This window comes from Callithrix jacchus, chromosome 6 (assembly GCF_049354715.1).
Source record: "Callithrix jacchus isolate 240 chromosome 6, calJac240_pri, whole genome shotgun sequence".
Taxonomy (NCBI): domain Eukaryota; kingdom Metazoa; phylum Chordata; class Mammalia; order Primates; family Cebidae; genus Callithrix; species Callithrix jacchus.
Genome location: NC_133507.1, coordinates 97,264,310 through 97,276,636, shown reverse-complemented (window position 1 = coordinate 97,276,636; position 12,327 = coordinate 97,264,310). Strand labels below are relative to the sequence as shown.

At 39.7% G+C, this 12,327-nt stretch overlaps 1 protein-coding gene and 1 non-coding gene across 6 annotated transcripts in view; one reads left to right on the top strand and one right to left on the bottom strand.

Annotated features, from left to right (window-relative positions):
• The window catches only part of NCKAP5 (NCK associated protein 5), a 1,002,432-nt gene that overhangs the window by 664,791 nt on the left and 325,314 nt on the right, over positions 1 to 12,327 (bottom strand). The gene's annotated exons all lie outside the window — the stretch shown is intronic.
• Positions 8,013 to 8,117, top strand: LOC118154948 (U6 spliceosomal RNA). Its single transcript, XR_004745197.1, has one exon. It is a non-coding gene; the product is annotated as a U6 spliceosomal RNA (small nuclear RNA).

The window sequence follows — 12,327 nt, the reverse complement described above, 5'->3', positions numbered from 1 at the left end:
TCCAACCCTAGCCTTCCCTAAGCTCTTGCGTCTCTAGTTTCTACAGCCTGCCATATGCTGGTTTTAGGGGTGCTGCATTGCTCAAAATTATTATTGGGTACATGCACCGGACATTTGTTATTTTTGAGTATATCAGGCCCCCTTCCTTGGGGGGATCACTCTTCCCCAACTCTGTGCACTCCACCTGCTCCCAGGTGGAGTTTGTGACCTGAATGAAAGTCACTTAACAGATCACATTTGAAGGGGATGTCAATTGGTTCAATGATGGGCACTGGACCCCGTCAGAACAAATGAGACTAACACAAGAATGGCATCTCTGCTAGCCTTGGCCTCCCACCTTCAGCATTTGAGGACTCACACCTGGACCCTTTGTACATTGTGTTTGGATATGACCCCCTCCCTGTTAAAAATGCTTGCAATGTTTGTTTTTGCCTGATGTCATCAAAAAGAAGTTGTTGATAGTATGTGCCGAAGCTGATAAAGCTGAAACTACCCAAATGGCTGTCACTAGAGGGCCAGTAATGATCCTGCCTTTCAGCACTCATAGTTAATACACAAACAGAATCATTCAGCATTCTGGATGGTGGGCCACTTTAGGGATGAATTGCTCAGCATTTCTGGCAGATGAACAGCAACCACTCAGGATATCCTTGATTGAAAAACAACAAAGCTGGTCACAGAGCTGGTAAATTGGGGACAGTCAGAGTAAGAGTCCTGTAACAGCAGAGAACAGTCTTCCCTTCCCTTGAAGACATTTTCCAGACTTCATTTGAAATGCTTTGCAGAAACCTGGAATTCTGGGCATTATGGTTATTAATATAAAGGCTCCTCTCATTCCATTGCTCTCATCTTCACTGACTTCTAGCTCATCTCTAATGTCCTGTCTAGTACAGCCTTAGCATCACTCACAGAGCAAGATTTAATGACTTATCTTTGATACCTCTTCCTACGTAAAGTGTACATCATCCTGGCTGCTCACAGTGGAGTGCATTCACCAGAAACAGCAGCACTTCTTGGATGCTTGCTGGAAATGCAGCATCTCAGATTCCACTTCAGACCAACCAAATCAGAATCTGGCCAAGAATTGGCTTCTAACATACTCCCAGCTGCTGCTGCTGCTGCTGCTGCCACCAGCCTGGGAATCACATTCTGAGTATCAGGATGTAGACTTCAGTGTTTCCTAACCCTATTGATCATAAGTTCGGTTGGGAGGCTTCTTCAAAATACCTGTTTCTGGGCACAACTTCAAACCCTCTGAATCAGAATCTTTAGAAAAGGGACTTTGGTATTTGCAGCCAGCCAGGTGATTCTTGTGGATGGGCAGACAGAGGAAATACTGGGAATCTAATTTAGAGTTCCGGGCCGAGCTCTCAGCTGCCTGCTCTTCCCTTGCCTGAATTTGTTGCTTAACAGATGGAAGCACAATACCGTTCCCATTAGGGCTGTTTCTTTTTCCCCTTTGTTCCTCCAAAGACTTGCTACCAAATGCTGTGTCTTCAGCATCTGGAATTGTTTTTTCCCTTTTCTCTATGCAGTTAGGTATGAAAGGACCTTGGAAGGATTCAAATCCCAATTCTAGGCAAAGATATGTTAATAGTCACATCCCAGTGGCAATGCTGTCTAATGTTAGTGTTTTGAAGGCAAAATGCAGGTTGCTGGCCCTGGTTGTTCTGCAGGTTGTATCCTTAATACACTGGTCGGGCTGAGTACATAAATTTTCTTGAGACTTACAAAATGTAAGAACAGTGTTAGTAATGGAAGAAAAGAATAAAAATAACTCTCTCCATCTAAGATGTAGGAAAACAGTATTTGTTAAGATTTTCTGTATCTCTGAAAAACTGGTAAATATATTCAATATAGTTGGCTAAACATCTCAGGACCTTTTTTAAGTGCTTAAATATCTTTCCTTCCTTAGCCTTGGATTCTTTATAAGAGAGTAGCAACATGAGTACCTGCAGGGCTTCTCCTGTGAAGACTAAAAGTGAATGTGTAAGACCAATGCTTATCAATGGGGGATGACTTTGTATCCCAGGATACACTGTTGGCTGTCATACCTGGAAGAGAAGGGCTGGTACTGGCTGCTAGTGGGTAGGGACCACGGATGATGCTAAGCATCCCACAATGCCCAGGACAGCTTCCTCCACAAAGATTATACAGTCCAAAATAGTGCCCCGATTGATGTAGACCAAATACTCGCCACGTTTTCAGGGCTTAATGATTATCAACCTGCAGTCTCTCTACCAACATCTCCCCCCAAGTTACCTGACTGGTAGAACCAAAATTTGAAACAATGTTCCTCTGCCTCCAAAGCTGTATTCTTTTCATGCCAACATGCTGACTCCCACTGACAGCAGACTATGATCATTTTTTCATGTTGATTTATAGGAGGTGCTGCAAATTGCAAATCCTGTTCTCAGTCCCCCAAATTCGCTGTATGTCCACTCTCATTATGTCATTTTCAGATGGAGAATAGAGAGGGTTGAGGCTTGGGGGAACAAGAAAGCACAATATACAGAAACTTGACATAGACTGGGATTTTTATCTATCTTGTTTTAAACAGAGCAACTGAGCTCTTATGAGAGTCAAGATATTTAAAATAATACATTTTAGGGGAGAAAAGCTGAAGATTCAACTACAGAGGCGGAAGTAGAAGTAGGCTGGAAGTAACTAACGATTTCTGACTTATCCTGCCACCAGATAAAGCTCCTGGAGTCTCCACTGCCTGGGCAGTCCCTGACATACTTAGAGAGCCGAAGTGTTAAATATTTAAGAGCACTCGATAATGAATACATAATTGAAGCATGGGAAAAATCAGACACTGTGAAATCGATTATGATGTTGGTAACAAGGAGTGAAAGCACCTAACCTATTCGGTGAGGTCCGCAGATCCATCTACAAATAAAAAATATACATAAATATTATTCAAAGGGTAGACTAGCTGCAGTGCCTCATGTTTAATTTAAAATGCACTTGCATTTCAACCTCAGATGAGCAGTTCTGAAATGTCATGAAACACTGGGAACTTTCATGGAAAGAAAAACTTGCAGCAATCATATTAGAATTTGCTTCCCCCAGGGTGTCCATAATCTTAGGACAAAAAAATACCTTTTATGTGGAAATACCCTGTAGTTACTAGGAGCCTTTTATTATAAAGGAAAAGAAAGACAATGAAAAGGAATTCATTTTAAGGAGGCGTTTAGAGTTTCCTTTAACTATTTCCTTTACCCACACAGCTTGCCCTTAATTTTTCTCTATGAAGCTTTTGGAAAGAGGAATCCGATTTTCCACCAAGTGGCTGAAGAGGGATGAGAGTGGAACACTTGGGTGACTCCGAGACAGAGGCTTCGCTGACAGCAGCCATTCAGATCTGGGTCTGCTTCCTGTCTCACCTCATAAGTTATTCCCACCTCGTAGTCCACAGGCCTGTGGAGAGGGCAAGCGACAACCTGAGGACAGCCATGTGGACAGGGAGCAAGCAGGGAGCAAGCTGGGGAAAATGCTTAAAAGAAGAGGGAGTACCAAGCATGCCTTAAATAACTCACAGGTTTCCAGTTGGACTAGCAAAAGAGAAATAATATAGAGATGTATACAGGGGCGCTCCAGGTGGAATTTACTCACCAAGGACACCATTGTTCTTAATAAAGAATAGCTAAGTGTTATGGGAGAGAAAAGGAGAATAAATCTGACAAAAGGTAGGGGGTCGAAAGATGGGCAGGGCGTTTGGAAAGAAATAGAAAGGGAGGATGGGCTGAGCAAATGAGCGAACTATATAAGCTGGAATTGTCAAAATTAAGGTTAGACATGAGGGAGAATGTTTGTATCATGACACCTTGGAATAATTAATATACGAATTAATTCACTCATCACATCCAGTGCTGAGACAGATTATGTACCTTTTGTAACTCCTGAACTCTCCAGAATTTTAGAAACACTAAAGAAGACAAAGGCCCCCACATAACTACCTCAAACATGAGAAAAAGCTGTGGTTGCCCAAGACCTCTCTTCTGTCCAACTTCATGAAGTCACCTGCAGAAATCTTTTAAAATAGGAATTCTGAGAGATTCTTCTGGTTTGTGAGGAAATTGAGTTTTTTTAAAGGCTCTCCGGTTATATCCCCGAACAGTAAACTTTTACTGGAGGGGCCAGTGGCTAAGACAGTACGAAAAATACAGAGTGTAATACTGAGTATTATTTTCCAGATTTTGGAGGGAATGTCGCCAAGAAAGCAATTTCTTCTCTTTTTCTTTTTTTGAGACAGGGTCTCACTCTGTCACCTAGGCTGGAGAGCAGTGGCGCAATCATGGCTCACTGCAGCCTCCACATCCCAGGCTCAAGTGATCCTTCTACCTCAGCCTCCTGAGTAGCTGGGTTTATAGGTGTGTGCCACCATACCCAGATAATTTTTTTTTTTATAATTTTTTTTTTTTTTGTAGAGATAGGGTTTCAGCATATTTCCCAGGCTGGTCTCAAACCTCTGGGCTCAAGTGATCTGCCTGCCTCGGCCTCCCAAAGTGCTGGGTTTACAGGGATGAGACACCAAGCCTGGCTTATATTATTTTTGTTTTTTTCTTAGTAAATATATCAATAATTTTTTTATTAAAAAAAGGACATGTTTTGTATTGCCTTTATAAAATACATGTTGTATTTTTTAAATGCTTCTGATGTTCATTTAATTGCAAGCATATAATAAAATATCCGTTAACAAAAAGAAAAGAAATAGTTTGCAAGTCTCTTAATTTTAACTTTATTTGATATATAAATTTCTGCATTATATGATATTAGTAGCAGCTAAAAAATATTGAGAGCCAGGCACAGTAGCTCATGCCTATAACCCAAGGCCTTGGGAGGCTAAGTCAGGAGGATTGCTTGAGGCCAGGAGTTCAAGATCAGCCTGGGCAACATAGCAAGACTCTGTCTCTACAAAAAATAATTTAAAAAATTAGCCAGGTGTGGTGGTGTGCACCTGCACTCTCAGCCTACTTGGTAGGCTAAGGTGGGAGGATTGTTTCAGCTCTGGGGTTCAAGTTTGCAGTGAGTTATAATTGTGCCACTATACTCTAGCCTGGGCTACAGTGCAAGGCCCTGCATTAAAAAAAAAAAAAAAAGAAGAAGAAGAAGAAGAAGAAGAATTAAGCATATACTATGTTCTAAGCACATATTAACTCATTTAATACATGCACAGACATACATGCACACACACTCCCACTGTGGCATATACTGTTATTATTCTTATTTTATGGATTAAAAAATGACCAAAAGTGTGCAAAAGTATGTGTGTATATATGTGAGTATACGTGTAGTTTTATGTAAAAGAATAAAAGATATCCTAATTGTCCTTGACTGAAATGCAATTTTTTAGTCTATAATTAATATTATTATGCTGTGTGATTAAGACTTTTATCAGTTCTTGGGCTGAATATAAATATTTATATTCCTTCTTTGCAGGCAAGTTTTAGTAGTTTAAGATACATTTGTGGAGAGGGTGAAAGATGAATGGCAAACACCTGATGGATTCTTCTAAAGTTTAACATTAATGATTAAACAACATCATCTGATGACTTACTAAGCAACTCAAAGACAATAAAACATAACTAAATCTGTCAATTAGCATTTTCATCTTCTCTCCCAACAGAGCTTAATGGCATCTGTAAAATGCAATTTTCAACCCAGAGCTCTTTGACATTTTCTATTTCCTCCTGCGTTCCTCTCCCGTTGCTCCCGTTATGACTGAGAGCAGCAGCATGTTCTGCTCCATGGTGGCAAATGCATCACCTGCCACTGAAAGGAAAGCAATTATTCTGTCCTCGCTAAATCTCAGGGATGACTTGGGTACTGCTTTTCCACTTAAGTGCATAAACAGCCATCCCAGGACCTGTTTTAAGTGGCTGAACCTTAGCAACAGCAGCTGGGCTGCAGGTTGATGTCACCTGAGGTGCCCATTAAAGATGGGGAAAGCTGCCAGACAAGAATGACTTCCAGTAACTACAACTCCTCCCTGGAGGAAGCTTGCCACATTTCCACACACAAAGTGACAAAAAAAATGACTGCAAAGATAGCATTTTGCCTTTCTGTTCCTGGTCCTTTGATTTGAGGACAGCGACCCTGGTGTGGAGGTTAGGCTGTTTCTTGGATGGGTTTCCAGCTGGTGGGAGAGGATGCAATTTACACAACTGTCAGGAATTACAGTTCTTCCTCTCTCAGGCAGCTATGTGTAGCTCACATGTGTGTCACACATGTGTAGACCCCTGTCTAACAGCACCATCTCTGAACTGTCAAGAAAGGAGATTCCGGGTGATGAGAAAAAGTGTGTCCTCAAGGAGACTTCAGAGAGCACCCTGGAGCTTTACATCTAATGAGGACATCTAAATTGTTTCTCTAAGCTTCAGTCAAGTGCTCTGAGAAAACAGGCTCAATATAACATTTCCTCTTGAGTTATTTTTAAATGCACCTTTGTTTTTTTCACTGAGCTAAAGAAATTTCCTGATAAATGCCATCAAAGCACCAAAGAAAAGATTCCATTCTAAATAAATATGGCAAGACTCCATTAGTGAGAATCCCACTCTCTAATGCACCTAATTAACCAGAATCAGGTTCAATGCCTTATTTTTAGAACAAAAAGTCAATACTTGAGAGCATATAATAATTTCAGCCAAAAAAACCTCACGAAATATTCAGATCTTTTTATGCAGCCAATTGTCTCAACAGTGCATTTTCTATCTAACTTTTTAGACAGAAAATGAGGTTTTAGAAAAATGATTTTGAGGCAATAATCATACAGTCAATATATAAAACATAATTATTGGCACCCTTGTGCTTAAGACTTGAATGTTTTGAAAATATGTCCACTGTATTTTAAAATAACATTTTTAAGGATTCTGAGATTAATGATAAAATAAACAGAAATTTATATTCACCCCTAGAAAGTTAAGTGCTTCCTTTACCCTGCTATTTTCTCTGCTTCTAGAGAAGGTCTGGAAGCTTTCCTTCACTTCACAGATGGCTGACCTGAGGTGAGAAGTGAAATGACTTGCTCAGAGTGAGACAACATGTCAATACCCAATGCAGGGTTAGACAACAGAGCTATGGACTGACCCCTCACTAGCAGATCCATCAGGTGTACTGCTTGATACCACTTTTCCAAAAGGTTCCCTTTGGAGGGAAATTTCTGGTCTCAAAAAATGAAACCTTGATTACCCAGCAATAAGACTCCTTGCTGGCTCTTTTTTGAAATAATTATGAATCTAAAACTTGCTCTTCATTTCTCTGACCTTTCCTTTAATGTTCACTGGCAGAATGAATACAAGCCTCTACAAATTAAGTCATCACAGAATTAGTTCGGAAGTGCACTTTCTATCACTCTGACTAGCAGCTCCCGGAGTTTCAAGGAGATGGGGAGTTAATTCTTTTCAGAGTTGCTCCAGGTAAAAAAAAAGCAGGGGATGATGACGTTTAGGTAATTTTCTCCCTCTTTTCTAGATAAATCCTAGGGCCTGAGGTCTGAAGAGGTCATTAGTCAGCAGATGGTATCATACATTGTAAGAGCGAAGGCTCTGGAGTCACTGGGGGCTGTGTTTGAAGCCTGGCTTGGGACCCTTAATGCGTTACCAATGAGTGTTAATGCTCTCTGCGCCTTCCATGACTAGGAAAAGCCATGTCCTTGATGAGTGCAACAAATAGAGTGTGAAAGTGAAGTCACATGAATAGACTCAATGGTCCCACATTTCTACAGCTACTATCCACATTAGCCACACTCTGCCAACTTGTCAGCCACCACCGAATTACTAGTAGAACTGAGAGTGGTGATGATCTAGCATCTTCCTACTCTCTTTCAACACTTTTCATAATCATATCTAAGTCCTCAGAGCAAATCAGGCCACATTGCTGAACACCATGCTACAGAAAACTTCTCAAATCTCCTTTGCCACGGTGTTTATATCATGTTTATTTTGCTCACCTACATAGTGAGGGACTGGGTGTTGTGTGAAACTGAAAGCGATTCACACACAAGGAAGGTGCTTGTTTCAGCAGCACATGTACTAAAACTGGAAGCTACAGAGAAGATTCGGATGGCCCTGTGCAAGGATGACACCCAGGTTTGTGAAGCACTCCATTTAAAAGGGAAAAAATTAAAGACACAAGGGAGGACCTTGCAACCTCCTATGTGCATACAGAGATCTAGGCACTGTAATAAAGGCTATAGGAGAGATTCAATTTGCTGGGAGAAGAAAAGACAAGGGAAGAAGGCCATTAGTAATCTGCTGAGAGATGGTTTATTTCAATGATTTTAAGTGTGGATGCTGGAGCCATCCTGTCTGGATTCAAAGCGTGGCTCTGCGACTTAATGACCATTTGACCTTGGTGAAGTCTCTCAGCCACTTTGTGTCTCAGATTTCTCATCTGTAAAATGGGGATAATAATAATGATTCCTGTTTCATAGGGCTTTTAAGAAGGTCGTGTGAATGAATACGTATAAAGCTGGTGCTATGTCATATTCATTTCTTTTGAAAACTGAATTGGCTGTGCTCATGGTAGTGGTAGTTTAAAGTATGTGTCATGGAGAGCATGCCATGTGACAGATGCTAGCTTGGGTGCTTTTAGGTTCATAATCTTATTTAATCGAACCTTCTCAGTAAATAGATATTATCACCCAGATTTTAAAAGCTATTGATCACGAGAGTTGGATACACTGTCTGACACTTCATAGGTGGAGAGTGGCCAAGTGGAGATTCAAGAGCATGATTGTCCAGCTCCCAAGTTCATGCTCCTTCTGTCCCTCCACACTACCTTTGACCATTTCTCTGTATTTACATAGAAAAAGAATTTCCTTGCACTGAGTATATGTAGATTGGGCTTGGTTATCAAGCTGTTCTCCAGTCATAACTATCCCCTTGAAGGAGGCTGCTGCCTGTTTTAAAGGTGGAATGACAGTAATGAAGCATGTGGAGCAGCAGATGCCCTGCCAGAAAATAATTAGCAAAATTCCTAATTTAGGGTGCCCCTCACACTGCTTCAGAGCAGGAAAACAGTGAACGAATTGATGTTAGATTTTTTTTTAATCTTGATAAGAAGGATCAGATCAGCTCCTTTACAGTATGTGGCTGAGCTGGGTCTCTACTGTGAATCAAAGAGAATAGAAAACCCAACACAGATCCACTACTTGAGGTCATTCATTACCTTCTTTAACAATGACACACGTTTGCTGAGTGCCAATTGTGTGATATTCATTGTGCTGTTTTGCATAAAATGTCTTCCTTAAGTTTCATATGGCCCAATGGTGCAAGCATGCTGTCATTCTCATTTTATAAGTGCCCAAATCTAGACACGGAGCAGTAATTTGCCCAACCTTTTCTGGTATCCATGAAATGTCTCAGTGGTATTAGGATAAAAATGCAGGCAATCTACTTCTGACCTATAATCACTGTGTTACAGTTTCTTACCCTTCTCACTCTTAATCAAAGCAAAATACGACTTGAAACAAATTGCTACACTTGACAACAGAAATATAAGCCAAATCTGAATTATTAGACTGCTAGTAATTCTTCTTATTTGACTATTAATTGGGTGTTTTAGCCAGGATGGGTGTACCTTTTGTCGTCCTTTAGTTGGATAATTGCAAGCAAAGATTTTGGATATTATCATTCTTGTACAAAGAGAGCTAGAGGTCAGCAATTATACAAATCCCCTTAATCCCGTGTGTATTTTACCTGCACTGTAAATCTCTCCATTTTATATCCGCCATTTGTTCTATAAAAAATGTACAGACTAAGAAACCACAAAAAAGTTAAATAAAAATTTTTGCCTAATGATGTATCGATTATGCATACATATCCTTACTTTTACATATTCTATGTTGCCATTAAAAGACCCATTAAAAGCTGAGTTTAAATAATTATTCACTGCTCACATTACTGTTATAATCAATTTCCTATTATGAAAATTATTTCCATCTTTAAGAATTACTTTTCTAAGTGAAGTAATTAGAACTGATATTTTATTTTCTATTTCAGTTCCAAAAATTGATTTTATATGCTAATCAGAGTGTGAAAATCGGGACATAAATTTTATAAACAAAATGAATGGCTAGTCAGGCTTCCTATTTGACACTTTATACAGGATTTGTTGTTTTTCAAGGCATTTGCTCTTGAGAACACACTGCTGATCATTATATCTGTCAGAACCAGGTAGAAGAAATTTTCCATTTTTCAGAGTCTCAAGTATTTGAAATTCCAAGAATTAAGAGGCGTGGGCCTTCAATCAGTCCAGAGGGTTGGGAAATCACACCTTCTGTCGACTAAAATAGTCATCATTTCTTAGAGCCCCAAGAGAAAAACAGAGCAAGGATAGGTACCATTTACCAACTGTCTTGAGTGTGCTGGGTATTAAACTCCTGACATATATATGTTTTGTCTGTTTCATATAGTTATCTGGCTAGGTAGTTACTGTTATTATTATTCTTATAAATAAGGAAGCAGACTCAGACTAGGAATTCAATTTGTAATCTATCACACACCAAGTCAGCAGCTGAGTTGGGAATCAATCCCAGTCCGCAGGTTCACAAGGCCATGTTTTTCCTTTCCTTTAACAAGGCCAAGTACAAACAGCTGAAGTGAATACATTTCAGCACAAGGATTGAGCTTCATGATGATTTTGTCCTTTGGCACAAATGTCTTGGTAAGGTTTCAAAAGAAAGTTAATGCCCTCACCTGGTTTTTATGTGATGATGAATTGTAGAGGAAAATGCAGGAAACCGCAGGTTGAAGAGGCATTTAGAAGCAAAACCACAAATACTATTTTTAGTATTTAGACGAACCAAATTTGATAAAACAAGATGGTAGTCTCAATTCCAGCTAAGCTAATAAGAAAATGGGAAATTTTAAATACCTTCCCTATCTGGGGCTGAAACATCTCATTTGTAAAATGAAGGGTTATGCTCTTTAGGTAAGGGTTTCTCTTGTTGCTACAGGGGTGGCTGATAAGGTTGATTTCATCTCTAAAAGTAACAGGGAGCAGGCTTCTGTTTGGCAGAGGTACATCCCTACTGGGTCTCACTGCTACAGGAACAGAAGGGACACTCATTAAATACTGTCACCTCATTTTGTCCCCATGATCCTAGGTGTCTTAGAGAGACATAAGTGACATTTTTATAATAAATATCAAACGATGAACATTTAGGGGCTTGGGGGTTTGGCCAAAGATTGACAAACTTCCTGTAGCCCTAACTAGAACTCAGGCCTCTTTTCAATATGCTTTCTGATCCCCACTCTTCCTTATTTTATCATCACAAAGGACACAACTTAAAAATATGCCAATAGGACAATTTTAATTTTTCACATAGTATATGGACCCACACTCAACACAACTGGCTTTAAATCCAACTGCTGCTATTGTGTAGCTGAACTTCTTGAACTTCCTCTAAACTTTTCTGGCCTTGGAGTCCTCACTGGCTTGAGATTTCTCATCCTTTATGCTCCAAATTCAGGACAGCTTGAGATGCAGGCTTATAGAAGAAGTAGCTACCAATCTGGTGTTCTGCATTAATGCTCTGCTAAATGTCTGTGCCATAGGGATGAGTTCTCATCAGACTGATGTAGAAATAATTTCCCTCATTATAATGGGGATAAATTCATACATTACCCCCAGTACTTTAGAATGGGGTTATATTTGGGGATAGGATCTTTAAAGAGGTAATTATGTTCAAATAGGGTGGTTAGGGTGGGCTCTAATCCAATGTGACTGGTATCCTTGTAGAAGAAAAGATTAAAAGATTACCAGAGAGAGACACGTGGATGCACAGAAAGATGACCATGTGAACACACAGCAAGAAGGTGGCCATCTGTAGCCAAGGGGAGAGGCTGCAGAAGCCCAACCTGCCTACGTGTTGATCTCAAACTTCTAGCTTTTAGAATTGTAAGAAAATGAATTTCTGTTATTTAAGCCACTTGCTGTGGCACTTTGTTATTGGCAGCCCTAGCAAAGAAATACATTCATTATACCAATAATCAGCCTCCTTGGATAGAACAGACCATTCTTACAACAAATATCATGCTGTAGAAGGGAATGCATATGTTTAAACAATTTTGCCCCCAAAGTTAATAAATACTATGTAATATGGGCCACACTCAGATGTCTAAACATTTTATTCATTCAAGTACAAATGTTTAATCAAATATTCAAAAAGTCTAGATTTTAATATTGGCAAGTAATAGATTCCCGGAATATTTGAAGAGCATGATTGAAGGATAAGCTGAATTATATGGGTTTATTGCATTTTTTGTTTGCTGAATTCAAATATTTAAATTTAAGAATTTGGTTAAGAAAAAATATAGC